Source organism: Cygnus olor, chromosome 2 (genome assembly GCF_009769625.2).
Source record: "Cygnus olor isolate bCygOlo1 chromosome 2, bCygOlo1.pri.v2, whole genome shotgun sequence".
NCBI classification, from domain to species: Eukaryota; Metazoa; Chordata; class Aves; order Anseriformes; family Anatidae; genus Cygnus; species Cygnus olor.
The window spans coordinates 51184479-51200676 of NC_049170.1; positions in this window are offsets into that span (position 1 = coordinate 51184479).

Genomic DNA, 16198 nt, shown 5'->3' on the forward strand with positions numbered 1-16198 from the left:
AGATCTAACTGAAGAAAGAGAATTGTTATGACGAGCAATTAACAACATATACCCCAGCAGGTCAAAGTGGGTCTTCTCCTTTCATTCCATGAAATAGACTGATTATAAAAATGTTTCCCATTTGAGTGCCTCAACCGTAATGCAGTTTGCATCAAGCTGCATTTTCCCTCAGGCTGAAAAATACTGACATCAACAGGAACACCAGATGTGTTGAACCTGCCATCACCAGCCTGAAAAAACCACTGCCCTCACTATTTCTCATACATCCTGATGAACTGCCTGCTTGCACAGACCAGGCTAACTCAGCTCCACTATGAAGTCTGCTGTCACAGGGATTCATACGTTGCTATTTCCCCCAAATATTTGCATTTTTCACGTGCTGCTTTTTTGATGTCACCTCTTCCCTTTAATATCCATGCCAAACTGTTACAGGAAAAACAGCCTTGAAGCCTGCATAACCTCCACTTCACTTGCACGTTAGGGAAGAGATTCATAATGAGTTGTAATAATGTAAAGGCTCGTTTACATGACATTATCAGCATATGCAAATTAGCCTTCTCTAATCATATCAAAGGTGGTATTGACAGAGTTGTGATAAAATGTGTCTTGGTACATACATGGCACTATTTTTTTTTCTTGTTCTTAAAGGGGCTTTTTCTTATTTTCATTGCTGGTAGGGTCTGCCGTGCATTCCCCACTGAATATCACTACATGGTTTCTTAATGGAAAACTAAAGGTGTCCTTATTGTTCCCTCTCCTTTTCCAAAATTCCACTAATATCTGTAAAGAAATACCCTTTATACCAATTAGTTAGACAGTGAAGGTTTTTCTCTTTTAATCACATATACCTGAGTAAGAAACAATCCTGGGCACTAAATCACAACTGAATAGTAGGTTTTCTAAAGGAGTTACTTGTCTCCAGACCAAATGTTAGGCAGCAAAACCCTGGAGCGCTAATGGTGGCCTGTGGTCTGTATTTGTGTGTTTAATCTGGGTACAGCTATGACTTGTACTGCCAGGAGATACTGGACCAAAAGTTTACACAGATTCTATGGCATTGCTGCCTAAGCCTCTGTGTGCACTGAAGTCCTCTGTCTATGCCTCAGCTCCAGAAGGTTTTCCTGTGAGGAAACAGAAATGATTAACTGACATGGTTCTCTCTACTCCCAACCTCCTGGGGTATCTTTCACCTTTGAAATCATGGCTTTTTCACGGTAGTTTAAACAGCTGAACGATATTTCTGCAAAAAGCAGGGTGCTGAAAGAAAATCACTTTGCTTTCTCTTCAAATTTTAAAAACATTTAAGTGGCACAAACCTGGAAATGTTACAGAAAGCAGTCATGGAAAGGACAGCATAACCACTTATTTTCTGGTCTAGAAAATCAACTCTATCTTCAAAATTAAAGCTTTAAAAAGAATCCATATTTTATCAGACTTAGCATTTGAACATACTGAAAGAAAGCAGGCGATACTTCTGATACTGTTGAGAACACAGTAAAACAAAATCCCAAACATGACAACAATCAAAGACAAGTTACCCTTTCTGTATTGGGATCACCATAACATAAAGGTGCATAAGATAAAACAGAAAAATAGGACAGAATGTGCAATTTGATTTTCTGTTTGCCATGTTTCCAGTAATTCCAGTAATGAACCTAAGTGATGGGGTGGCACTAAGGGGCCTTAAACATCCACTGTAGACACTATTTTTGAAGGTCATAACTGAAAGCTAAACTAAGTTATCCCTCTCTAATTTTCTTAAGATTATCACAGAAGAAAAAAAAAAAAAAAAAAAAAAAGGACCCACCTTCAAAAAACATTTATCAAGGATTTGACTGTGGTAGCTGTGTCTTCAAAAATCACATTTGCACATACTAAAATTGTACCTCTTCATGTGCAGAAAGACACCTGTGAGCAAAGGGTTCTTTAGGCACTGGCCTGAGATCAAAACATATGCACACACACAGAGACAGCAAGAGATATTAAATCTGCTATTTCCAAATATTTAAATAGGATTAAATTTAGTTTTAATGTTAGGTACTCCTTTTTGGTACTACCCTACTCTAGCCTCCTTCACCTTTGAAGCCCCCGCTTACAAAATCTGATCATGGATTTCCCCATTACAATATCTTAACTCTAGCCTTTATCATGGACTCCTTTCTCTCATAGTACACATTTTTTCTTGGTTGTTGTTGGCTGGATTTTGTTATTGTTGTTGACCAGTCTGACATATTCAGAAGCCCAGTAAAAATATCAAAAAAATGCTAGCAGAATGATCTTTCCCACATGTTCACAACCTTCCCGGTATGTCTCCTTCTCTTCTATCTCCTGTGGGTGTCAGGATGATCAGTGCTTTCTGCTGTAAACCAGCCCTGTGCAGGCCAGTGCACAGTGTTAGAGGAAACCACAGAATCTCAGTTGATTAGCAGTTAGCAGAATCCCATCTCCTGCTCTGATTTTGGGTAGAAGGCAGGAAGGAATAGACAATATGCTGCTATAATTTTCCTAGAAATTATGCATAACAAGGAAAATAATATAAACTCTTGCAAAGTGTTTTTCTCCTCTCTGTGCTTTGCAAATACTTTTCTTCTAATTTTTCTAACCAAACGTTGAACTAAAAGCAGCTTACTAACAATGGAGAATTTAATGAGGTTTTTGGAAAGTATACACCTGTCACAAAATGAATTCCCCTCTGTGTTTTACTGCTTGTGGGTCAATTATTCTATCTGAAGGTTGGAATTGACTTCAGGTAAAAGCACACAAGGACACTACCTGAGATGAAGTAGTAGCATTGCCTCATTTTATAGGTCAATCATCCAGTACTTCAGTCTAATACCTAAACAAAATGGTGCGTCTCATTTCTGCTTCAGGTTATATCTGCTCTATTTGTTCTACTCAGAGCCACCTACAAAGTTTCTGGAAGCACAAAGCTTGCTGGCTGTCTAATCTAACAGTATGAATATATGTAAATGAGCTGTTTAGCACATAAACTGTTCTCAGGAAGATTCACCGACTAGAGATATAAGATAAAAGCAATAAAACATATCTAATATTCACACAACAAAAATGGCAAGAGATCTCTGCTATAGGATTACTTCTAAAAAATGTTTTCTAAGTGTCTCACCTATCCAGAATACAGGGCTTTGGGCTGCCTGTTGGCACTGAAGGTTGTATTTAATGCTTTAGAATAGGAATGGAAAAGCACAAGCCTGTTCCCCTCTATGACTTTATTCATCACGGAGAAAAGCCACTGAAAACGGGGTGTGTTTTTCCCCAGACTATTTTACATTCAAAACAACAGCCCTGTCTGCACTGGAAAATTCCACAGTGAGTGGAGACCTACAGAGGACAACTGGGCACATCAAAAGAGACTGAAAGAAGGGACTTGGAGAAACAGGTCCATGTTTTAACCAGATTGAAAAGGGTAATTATGCTCACAATAAACATCACTCAGACCTTCAGAAGATCCCTCATGACAAAAAAAAAAAAAGGTAAAAAAAAAGGTCAGATTCTAATTTTTCTGATATTTCTGAAATTATGGATATTGTCAGCAAGCCCACCTGCTTCTCCACCTGTCACTTAGCTCTTCTCAAGCATTTTTCAGACATATTTTGAAACAATCTTTTGTGGTGGTCAATGATTTTGAGTGAAAGTTAATTGTGTTTAACTCCTTACAAAAATCAGTGCCTGTGCTGGGTTGTATACATATATATTTATATACACACACAAACACATACATATACTTTAGCAAAGACCTCTGTCCTGTCCATTGGGTACTCCTAAACTCTTCAGCCCTAGTTCAAGTTGTATTATTGTGAAGTCATAGGCAACCTGAGAAAGGATTTTATATGAAGTATATATCTATTCAGGACTCTAATGCTTTCCATAAAACGCATTTAACACAACACACAGGCATAAACACAAACCATCCATGCAGGAAACATACTCATGACAGTTATTCAGAAAACTCATTAAAAATTGCAAGGCATGCACAATCGTATCTAAATCTTTGGTTTGTTCTTTCAGTCCATATGCTAGCAGAGTTGGAAAAAAAAAGTCTCAGGGAGAGCTATAAGAGCATTCTGGGAACTAGACAGAAAGCTAACCAGAGCTTCCACTTTGCTTCTAGAATAGCCATGTTATAAAAATTATACTCTGACTAAAAGAGTCTTTCCAGATGTAGCTAGATAATACTGAACTCTGTTTCCACTAAGAGCTTTAGGAATAGTATTAGCTCACATGGAAATAATTTTTTAACTAGCTGGGAGTGGTTCCCTAACAGTTCCTGAAGCTGTTCCCCCATGCCCATATCCCCTCCTCCCTGGCTCATTTTAGGAGCTACACCCAGTGTGCAAAATGACCTCTGCACCTAAAGAGGCACAAATGATTTTATTCATGGAAAGACAGGCATATCATAAATGACTGGCTAAAAACATCGTGAGAGTCAAAGCAGAGCTTTGTACAGTTTTTACCTGACAAAACCAACATGATTACGCTGTCTTAATGATGTTGTGTTGAAATACAATGACTTTAGTTTTACAGGGTCCCAGTACATTATGACAAATGCAGCTTCCCGTATGATGATGTAAGAAGCTAAGAAGCTTCTGGACTTATATTTTCTTAAGTCTGTAAATTTGGAAGGTCTTGATCATGAGGTTGGTAAAAAAGAGGATTATACAAAAATTAGTGACAGTGGAAGAAGAGTCAATTGTACTTAGACACAGCAGTAAAGATTTAGTGCTCTAGCCCATGTAGATTGAACCATCAGGATCACTTTTTAGTTGATCTCTCATTCTCTCTCATTCACCTTATCAGATTCTTTGACCTGTTCACTTTTTTTTTCTATACTCCATCTGAGTTTATTCCATCTGTGTTTATTTCTGAGATACTATACTCCAAAATGTCACAGCAGTCAGAACAGTTTCTTCTGCTAATAGTTTATATGAAATACTCACTTGAAAGTTGAGGAAAGGAGAGATCAAGAGCTTCAAACTCAAGTTTGGAGGATATAAGGTAGGTGACAATTCCAATGCTGGAGGAAAAAAAAAAATGTCAACCAGAAAAAATAAATTTCTGCAGAACAGTAAAGATACACAGTTGCTTTCCAAGTAACAGACTACTCAAGCAGGTAATACTGGTTTTTCCAAAGAACAACAACAACAAAAAAAATACAAGAAAAAAAGAAAACAGGACCACATTCTCTCTTCTGTTAGGAACTTCTTAACCACTGTAAGGTGTGGATCCTTGGCCTGTCAGTCAGACACCGACAAATTTCACTCATCTGTAAACTCCAGGTTTTATTGTTGCAATGCCACCTTGCTTTGTCATAAAGTTCAGAGGGCACAAGAGTTAGCTGCTCCTGACTCCTACCTTGGCATAAGAATACCTTAATAACTCTTGGGCTAACTAAATGTTTTATATCTGTGGATGCCCTAGTGAAGCTAGAGAGCTGGCCCTGACCTAAGCAGAGTCACATGTGAGACTGGGCATGCCAAAGTGGTAGGAAAGCAGTTTTACCCACACTCTTCTCTACTTAGGATCTGGCTCATTATATGATGCCACATAACTTGAGGAAACACCCCAACTTACCTTGTGAGCAGCCTTCCTTCTGCTCTCCACCACTATAACGGAATCTTGGGTTCTACACTGATATTTTGAGACAGGTCTGTATGAAAGACACTATGGCCATAGTCTCCCACAACATCTGTGTTTCCATCACCACACATAGGCCATGCAGCAGACAGCACCTACGCAGAATCTGGCTTGCCTTGCATTATCTCTTAGAGCTGTGAACAACACTAAGCAGCAACCTCTTCATCCACAGCATTGACTGACATGTATTTTTCCAGCTGAGATTCCCTTAAACATATTTCCATGTACAAATAAAACTGTCACAAATGAATGAAGTGATTCCTCCTAGAGGCTGCAAAATAAGAAAATAAGCCAGTTGTTATAACTATTGTTAAATATTTAGGAGTAAGTCCCCCACTTTCAGCATGAATGGATGGGTAGAGACATTCAGCCTGGTTATGTTATTAATAATTTACACTAACTTTCAAACTACATTAAATCTTCCCAATGCATAGCCTGTACACAGAATTTAAAATATCAAATCAGGTTATCGATTAACTTAATTTTCAGCTGGATACTGTACCTGCTTTGCATTTCAAAATGAGACTTCATTACATTTGTATCTCTGTTGATTATCTTTCACCAGGAAACTGACCCCCAAAATTTCATTATTCTGTAATAATATATAGCATTAACACCTATTTTAGTCACAGTCCTCAGAATGCAAATACAGAAGCTGACATGGTGAATTAATTGGATTTTACATGCCAGTTTGGACTCACATTTGTACTAATCCAACTTAGATGTGGCTGACAGTTTGAATATCACTACACTGTAAGCCAAGAAGACAAACCAGTCAACCACAGCACTGCTAACTAGATGGATTTCCATTTGCTAATGTAATTCCCTCCAGTTTACATGTCTTGTAAGCAGTGACTTTAGAAGCAAACAACTGCAGGAAGAAAACACCAGATTCAAAAACAGCTTGACTTTAAAGCAGTAAAAACAGTTTATTTGCAGGACTCTGTCTCTGAAATATCTATACAGTTTCCAGCCACTTACAGATCTAGCAGTCTGGGCACCTACACAGCTAAAATAACAGGCTATCACAACACCATAAAACACTGCTTCTGCCATCCATCTTCCTCAGAAGAGGGAAGACCCCTGTACCCTTCCAGGAGCAACTGTGGTCCATCTGTGCTTTCAGTAGAGAAACCTCCAATCTCAAGTGGCCTCCCAGGTTTGATCTTGGTTGAATCACCAATCTCCCATGGAGGTCCCTCTGAGGCAGAAGGATGCTTCTGAAGCACTCTTGCACACGGACCTATGTGCTAACCTGTGAGGTTCAGCCAGGATTCAAATGGGAGTGGCACTGCCCATCTCCATGACCCTGGACAGGTTACAACCCCCGGCCCATCACCACATCTGTCTTGCAGGTGTCTGCAAGGGGGAGGTTGACAACATGTGCACATCACCACTGTCACTGCTGCTGGCTGTGTTGAGGAAGGTCCTGGGAGAAGAAGGTAGCCATGTGAGATCTAGCACCAGCACAGCAGCCACAGTCTGGGGAGAGAAAAATTGTCAGGCATAAAACCTTTATTATATCTGGACCCACTGCTTATTTCTTTTTGAGTTTCTACAAGCATAATTAGCTCCAAAGTGAATAAACACACGCAGAATCACAGAATGGTTTGGGTTGGAAGAGACCTTAAAGACCACCCAACTCCAACCCTCCCTGCCATGGGCAGGGTCACCTTCCACTAGGCCAGGTTGCCCAAAGAGTCATCCAAGCTGGCCTTGAACACTTCCAGGGATGGGGTATCCACAACTTCTCTGTGCAACCTGTTCCAGTGTCTCACCACCCTCTGAGTAAAGAATTCCTTCCTTATATCTAATCTAAATCTACTCTTTTTAGTTTAAAGCTATTACTCCTTGTCTTATCACTGTCCTATACAATTTAGTGCACTCTCCTGCCCTGAAACCATATAAGCTGATGACAATGTATATGGTGGGTGACACATGCATCACGGTACCCCAAAATCCGGAAAAGTCTTGCCCATTTGCTTCTCCTTGCAAGAGTGTCTAAGGTGGATTGTATGCAGTCTGTTGAAGAAAACAGGTAACGCTTCTTGCCATACACCAGGGAATTGGCTGCCCCTTCAGATACATTTGTGTGGGAAAAACCTCCCCTGTCAGTCCCCCCATTTTCCCCTTTATTCCCACCTTTATGTTCAAATTTATTTATTTTTTTTTACTATTTGCTTTAGTGTATGAAACAGCTATTTCTTAGTAAGACAAACTTGGCAAGTTTGAGGCATCAAAGCCCGACTGAGTTTTCCAAGGTATGATTTATAGTTGCCTTTTTCTAGTACAGTATGTGGAGAAGCCAAGAGTGAATAATCCTTTTGGGTAACAGGAATCCAAAAGTCTTGTATCCTAGCAATAGCCAGTGTAAGGCAACTAGCCTAAACATATTTTTGTTAGATTTTGCCAATACTGTTTCTTTCCAGGGTTGATCGAAACCTGGAGTGATTATAGCATATTTCTTCACATAATTGGCCTGTATGTTAGCATAGAATAGACAATTCCCAAAAATTAGAGAATGACACCGATGCAAGACATTTTTAAAACATAAACATTTTATTTTTTAAATAAACCTAAAAATAGCAACTCCCATATATACATGATTTTAGAAGGGAGGGAAACATTCTCATTCAGAGTAGTTTTATATAGTCACAGAGTTAGGATTTCATTAGCTGGTTAGATTTTATTTAAATAATAAAACAAAACAAAACAAAAAAACACTGGCTGGATTTTATAAAAGCATTACTTTTTTATGTTCATTCCTGTCGATACGCAGGTTCCAACTTAGCTGCCAAAAGTTTTGCTTTATTTTTTGTTTTAAGTTATACCCTTGTTTATCTCTTTTTGTACTGGTCAGAACCAACACCTGGACAGGCTGGAAAAATGGGCAGGAAGAAACCAAATGAGGTTTAACAAAAGCAAGTGTAGAGTCCTGCATCTGGGAAGGAACAATCATGTGTCTCAGTACAGGCTGGGGGATGACCTGCTGGAGAGGAGCTCTGCAGAGAAGGACCTGGGGGTCCTGATGGACAACAGGTTGGCCATGAGCCAGCAGGGTACCCTGGTGGCCAAGAAGGCCAGTGCTGATGTTTGGCAAGGGTGCTACAATCCCTGTGCCCAAGGGGCAGCCTGTCACTCTGGCAAGCAAAACGGCCTGGGAGAACCACCGCCAGGAAAGGGGCCCTCAGCCTCCATGACCCTCCTCCTCCTTCCACACAAGGGCCTCTTTCAGGCCACACAAGCCCCCTCCCAACACGGCCATGTTGGGCCTGGTGCACGGTGCGCCATCACAGGGGCATCACAGAGGCTTCCTGATGTCACAGTGGCATCCAAGCCCCGCTGTGTCCTGGGGCCTATAAAAGCCCCTGCGCCTGGCCCACCACTCACTGATCTCCCAGGCCCTCTAGCGAATGACAAGCATGGCTGTCCTTAAGAGGTCCTGGGGTGACAGCTGCCCACGCCTTCGTGGGAGCAATGCAAGTTGGGTTATTGAACCCAAGAAGAAGTGGAGGAGGAGGTGTGAGAGCGGAGGCGGAGCAGCCGCGGCGGACGGTGTGGAGCCCATGGAGGTGGATCCACCTGCGGAGGAAGAGCTGATGGAGGTGTATCCACCTCCAAGCCATCTGATGTGGCACAATATCATCGTGCCAGGGCTCCCACCTGCGAGATAACAACACCATCATTGCAGAACCGCCTGGTCTGCTCCGTACTCCCGGCCCTGCCTCCGCCTCCACAACTAGCGGGGAGAGGCTATCCTGTGTTTACCATCTCGCAGGATTGACCGCACGATGGCCTCTCCTCCCCCCCCATCCCCCTTTCCCCTTCCCCCCCCCCGGCCCGTGGTGTCATCTCTTCTACATGGAGTCCCAAGCAAGCAGTGGACAAGAGCGCACTCGGCTTCCTTTGGGCTGCTGTACCAGGGCGACAGGAGGAGCCCTCCGAAGGCCACGCTGGGCATGGGTGTCTCGGTCTGAGGACAAGAAGGCTGCCCAAGAGATGCTTGAAGACGAAGCCGCGCCCTGCATGGCGGTGCACAGAGAACAGCAGCAGATCCCTCAAAACGGTGATGCAGAGAGCTGTTCCTCTGAAGAAGCACAAGTCTTCAGGTCTGCCAGGAGGAAGCGCAGGAGTGCAGCGTAAAGTCCATTCAGGATGCTTGGTTACCAGTTCTTCCCAAGACTGGGCAACAAACTGGTAGAATAATCCTAATAAAAATAAGAAAGACATTGCAACAACAGCCACAATAAGAATAAACAACCAGTGAAAGCACTTTCCTCTCTTCTTTGGTGTCATTTTTGCAAATGCCCCTGGGCTCCAGCATCCCGTTCTGGTCTCCCTGGTACAGGAAAGATCCTGATGGGTGTGGAGTGGGACCAGCTGACGGCACTGGTGGGATTGAGGGGCCAGGGCACACGGCATACAAGGGCAGGCTGAAGAAACTCCTGTGGTCAGCACGAAGGAGAGAAGGCTCAGGGGTGGAGCTGACAGCTGTCTCCAGCTGCCTGCTGGGCCGGGGGAATAGAGAAGATGATGCCTGTGCCTTCTCCGAGGGGCTCTGTGGCAGAAAGGTGAGCGGCACCAGGCCCACGCTTGCAGGTGGAGACAGCCCAGCTAGCAAAAAGGAAAAGATTGTCCCCACAAGGGTGCTCAGGCAGGACCGGTGTTCAGAAAGGCTGTGGAGTCTCTGTCCTGGGGGGTAGCTGACCTTGAGTGCACAAGGCTGGGTGTTTCAGTCATGGAATCACCAAATGGTTGGCGTTGGAAGGGACCTTAAAGAAAAGGGTGAGACCTGGGTTTGTTTAGCCTTGAGAAAAGATGACTGAGAGGGGATCTTATTAATGTTTACAAATATCTTAAGTGTGGGAGACAGGGGGATTTGGCCAACCTCTTTTCGGTGGTTTGTGGGAACAGGACAAGAGGCAATGGCCACAAAATGGAGCACAGGAAGTTCCGCACCAACATGCGAAAGCACTTCTTCATGGTGAGGTTGACGGAGCACTGGGACAGGCTGCCCAGGGAGGTTGTGGAGTCTCCTTCTCTGGAGACATTCAAGGCCCATCTGGGCGCCTACCTGGGCAACCTGCTCTAGAGAACCTGCTTTGGCAGGGTGGCTGGACCTGAAGATCTCTCTTCCAACCTCTACAATTCTGTAAAAAAGTAAGAAAAAAAAAAAAAGACTTTGGCCAAAGAGACTAAATATGCATTGTATTCTATTTCATAAAGCAGAAAATAGCTTATTTTAAAACTAAACTAAGCAAAAGAAATCAGCAACCCCACTACAAAAATATGTATCAAAGAACCAGAATCTGAAGTTTGAAGCAGTGCTAATGATTGGGTTTGGCATCTGGCTACAAATTAATTTTAAAAATCACTTTAAATCACAAGTCTCAGTCTCAGCCTCCACCAGTGCCAAACTTGGCACTGAGGCCAATGGCTCATTCTTGCTAGTCTCGCAGCTGAACCATGGCCCACCTTGTGGACAATATAGAGAGAAGTGCAGGTCGTGGTGGAAACAGATAAACTAAAAGGTATATTAGGCTGAATCTTATTCTGCAATTACCTGAGAGTGTACAGCACAGAGAATGTTTCTGTCTGTGGTATCAAGGGCATCCACTGCTCTGTTGAATGAGCTGTGATATGTAGGATGTTGCTCAAGGGAATCTTCTTTAGTCTGTCTGAAAATCTGTTTGGAACACAAGAGGAATGTTATTCTCTGCAAACCCCCAATCCATTCAACAACAAATCATTTTTAAAACTCAGGCTGTTGGGACTAGTTTTAAAGCCCCATTTAGTTGAATGCTGAAAGGTACACCTTGTATTCAGTCCTCACCTTTTTACTCAGATCCATGCAGAGCTCATGAAAAAGCAATGAAATTTTCAATGTGGGTAGAAGTAAGTTTTATGCTGCAGGAAAAAAAAAAAAAAAAGAAAGAAAAAAGAAAAAAAAAACACCTTCATGTTGATGTTTTGCAAGAGACAATTTTGTATGGAAGGCGTGTATTGCCAGCACCAAGAAGGGGGACGACACCTGGAAGTCAGACATTTGGATGTGATTTAAGGGTGAGGAAAAGAACAGCAAAGAACTTATGTATTTGCAAGAGACACTGAGAAGAGATTCATGGGAAGGAAAATGTAAATTATGTGTGTCTGTATGGAGTCTGTAAACATACTGTGATCTCAGATGAAAAAAGAATCAACTTTTAGTAGACGGGGCTTCTGCTGTGTCTAAACAGCAATGAACCAAAGACCTGGAAGGACAGAACCAACCAGGGAAGATACATAAACCTGAGGTGGCTGTGTAGAAAGTAACACCTGCATTGTTTTTCTGATTTCCAAGTTACCCATTCTGTGCTTGACTATATTGAATAAGAATAAACATCCTTATAAACCAAGTCCCTTATAAGGCAGGGGATCTTTAAAAACGATCATTTTAACTGCAATGAAACTCTTCTTCAGTAAAATGAATTTCCCTTAGGAATTCAGACTTCATGGATGAGAGAAAAGCAATGGGATGGGAAGGAAATGTAAAATATAGTCATTAGGGAATTTGCTTTCAGGTCTTGATTTTCACTGTTCATGAATAGGGTTTTACACCTTTCTCTGCCAAATATTTAGCAGGGAAGCTGGCACAACTACAATAGGAACAGTCTCTCCATCCAAACCTGCAAGAAGCACCTGATGATAAAGTATATGAAAAAAAGCAGTGTGTGAGTCCACAAATAAGACATATGTGGCAAATAAAAGACTCTCCTCCCTCTGCCCCCTGTGCCAACTTTTGCTAATAATTGAGAAAATATCAGTTAATCTTTCACAAAATGAAGACTATTTCTTCACCAAACAAGGATCATTTGTATTGGGAAGATGGGTAGATTATGAAAAAAATAAGGAAAAAAAGACAAACATGTAGTTAATTAAAAAAGAAAACTAGTAAAGACCAGAGTCAGGAAATAGCAGTTTGTATCAATCTATTTAACTGATGGATAACAAGCTCCAGAGGGAGGAATTAAACTAGTTGCAAGAGCCTTTGAGCCTCAGAAGAGAATTAAAAAGCATAATGTCTCATGTTGGGAAGACTGAATCATTCATTTTAGACAAAATAAAATTTACAGTTTTGTTTGGCAGCAATAAGTATTTTTTTAAAGACTAAGATACACATTTAGGTTTAATATTTGCAGTTTTCGTGAAAGCAAACTTTGTGTTTCAGCTGATGGGAATACTTCAAGAAATAATATTGCCCTTAGTCCTACAGGTACACAGACAAACACACAATTGCAAAATCAGCAGCTTCCCAATTTTCTCAGACTTTTGAAACCACAACCATTGAAGCTGCCCCACAAAACCACACAATTAAGAAACGTTTTAAAAAGTACACCAGAAAAACACGAATAACCCCAAAGAAATACACAGGCCCAGAGTACAACCTTTCCCGCCTTATATCGTGGCTCAAGCATACAGAATCTCACAAACCCACTCTGTCTAAACACAAATAATATATCAACACTAGATCTCCTTAGGCTGTGACAGGAGGCAATAATGGCAGCAAACAAATTTTGCATAATTTAAGGCCCCTTTTAGCAGAACAGTGTGAAGTAGACACTGTGCAAATGAGGAGGCCAGTGAAATCAGACACTTTGCTACTCCTGAGCCAAATCACTGCTGAGACTTCATCAACAATCCATAATATGCAAAGAATGATGGAAGTGATTCTATACTGTGTATGATGTACAGGTGTCTTTAATTATATTTTCCAAGCATGAGAAACAGCAGTCACTGGCTAGGTACCATTAAAAATAAGTAAGAAAATAAAAGGCTAGAATACAAGAACAACTGAAGTCTGGCAACAAAGAACTTCTGTGTTTCAAAAGAAAAAGGCACACTTAGTCAATACTGACTATAAATATGTCCTCTTCCATTTAGGGTAAGGTGAGAGGGGGGGTGAATGCACGGCTCTTTTGCACAAGCTTTTCCAGATGCCCCTGATTATCCCCCAAGACGTGAGGAATGCATCTATCTGATGTGAAGAAGGACAAAAATCAGTAGGTTTTGTAAAACCTTACTGAGTTCTGCCACGGGTAGTTTGTGCCCAAGTTTACCATCCTTAATAAAAGATTTGATGCTTACTTTTTATTAAGTATCTGAAAATCAAATAATGAACAAGATGCTATGAATGAACATAACACTGTTTATGACATTCTCCTGCAATGAAACGAAAAAAAAATGCAGCTTACAGAAGGCCCAAACATTTTTTGTTGTGAAGGGAAATAAGATTTTTCCTTCAGTGACTTGAATGTATTCCAGCTACAGAAATCAATAGCTTCAGAGGTCAACAATACAGAGGTGCTGAGACTGAATCTTGAAGTGAACAGGCAGCTAATAGTGGAAAAATGCCAAAGCTACATTGACATTATTGGTGGCACCCTGACCTGACACAGCAAACAGAGGAGGAGATGCTGGTTAAGCTTTCAGTAAAAACATCTGCAATACTGGAAAAAATGCATAGCAGTAGCTGGAAAACCAAGGTATTATTAGCACTTTCTGTCAAGATGGGCTCTGTCAGGACAACACAACTGCTACAGATAGAAAGAAAGAGTACTGCTTTTCCTGGCTGATACAATCTCTGAAGAGCAGAAAAAGCAAGTACTGGGTACTAGTAGCTACAAAGCAATACAAGAAAAACATCTGGGTCAGAGGGCTGTCAAGCAAACCCCATTGGAAAGAGTGCATTTATTCATGAAAATTAAAAACTGGAGGACCCCAGCGAGATGGGGAGCTGAAAAGAGGTCAAGGAGACCAAAGAAATTAACAGGAAAAAGGAGGGGTGGTGGTGTTGTTCCTTTGTTGTGGGACTCTTTGACTAAGTAGACAGAAAGGTGTGCCAGATTGTGTTCTGTGCCACTCTGTTTTTACAGTGCTTTGCAGAAGGGACACCACTATCCAATTTATTTGGGACCAACACTCCTGCTGGAAAGTTCTCTCAGCAACCTAATTCTTGAGGTCAATTATCATGCCAAAAGAACTATTTCTGCAGGACAGTAATACCAAACTGCTTAATACTAGGCATGTTTCTTACTTCCATTGAGAACACGGAGAGGGCAGTGGCACAGCCCTCTCCCCTATGCCATAATGAAACCTTTGCATGCTGTGGCTTTTCTGAGTGTCCACTGTGTCCATCAGGTCATCAGCCTTGGTCATAAAACCCAGCCAAGCATGTATGTAGAAACTGTGGGGCAGCCAGCTCCTTATCCAGAAGTTGCCCAAGAAGAAGGGGAAGGATTCAGCTGCTATAAGCAAAAGAGCAATTCATGCTCTTTCTTTTAGTTACCGTCTTTGCAGTTGGTCTTGAGACCTACATGGGGAACGTGAATTGGCTCCTGTCGGCCAGAACCTCTGCCAAGCTCACTTCACCCCAGCTGAGTCCCTCAAGGGAGGGAAGGCATCCCTAGGAGGATGATATTGGTTAGCGAGGTGTTCATGTTCACTGAAACAATTCATTTAATCAGATTATGGAAAGTAGGCCATCAGAAGGGGAGGCATTAATTACCCTAGTAGGCCAGAGTAATCACATAGGACATAAACTGGATGCCACTGCTCCAGAAGACATCTTCAATTAAGAATGAAATTTAGGAGACAGTGCTTTTGCCATCTTACTCGAACTGAGCAACACTGTTGTGGTTTTATTGATTTCACTAGGATTTCCCCAGAGGACAGGTAATACTTAGCATCAGGAACATGGAAAGAGTGGACTAGGACATCATAGCCACATGGGCTGCAGTAATATTTATGGATGCTTCATAGATCAAAGCTGCGTTATACTAAGCATTGAGCAAACAAACCACGAAGCTCACCCGACGAGCTGCTACTTGCACATTTGTAGAAACAGTGGTGAATACAGATGCCTGGGGAGTGCACTGGTAGCAACAAATCTGTAGGATAAGCAGCAGTCATAACATGCAAGTGACAGACCATGACCAAAGATTTTTGCATTTATCTTAACAGAGAAAAAATTAATCAAGCCTAATTTCCTTTAAATGCATATCTATACAGCTGTTTTTGTTGCCTTTGATTATTTTCCAGTTTCAACCAGTGTTTAATACATCCCTTTCCCCTACCACATATTGCCTGTTCTGAACACTCTCTTTTCCCACTCCTTCTCTCCCTCTTCATCCCATATATACCTTTTATCAGGAAAATATTGCAATAATGTTTGAAATTTTCTTTCTTGTTCCCCCCCACTGCTATGCACAGGGAGCTCCTCAGACTGTAGCTCCATTTCAGTATCTGACATTACCTCCTTTCAGATCACAGTCACAATAACTTGGTATTTCTTTCACTGCTAAAAATACAAAATTTGTCCTATATAATATAGCAAAAAGTTTGCTCTGTTAACAAAAGAGGCACTGTTGCTACTGAATAAGCAAAGTCTTATTTTCTGAGTTTAAACCTCGAAGTAATTAAACAGAGAGGTTAATATTGCATTCCCAAGTAACACAGCTCTGCTAATGTCAATTATTCTTTGCAAACACAGTATGAGTTTTGATTAATG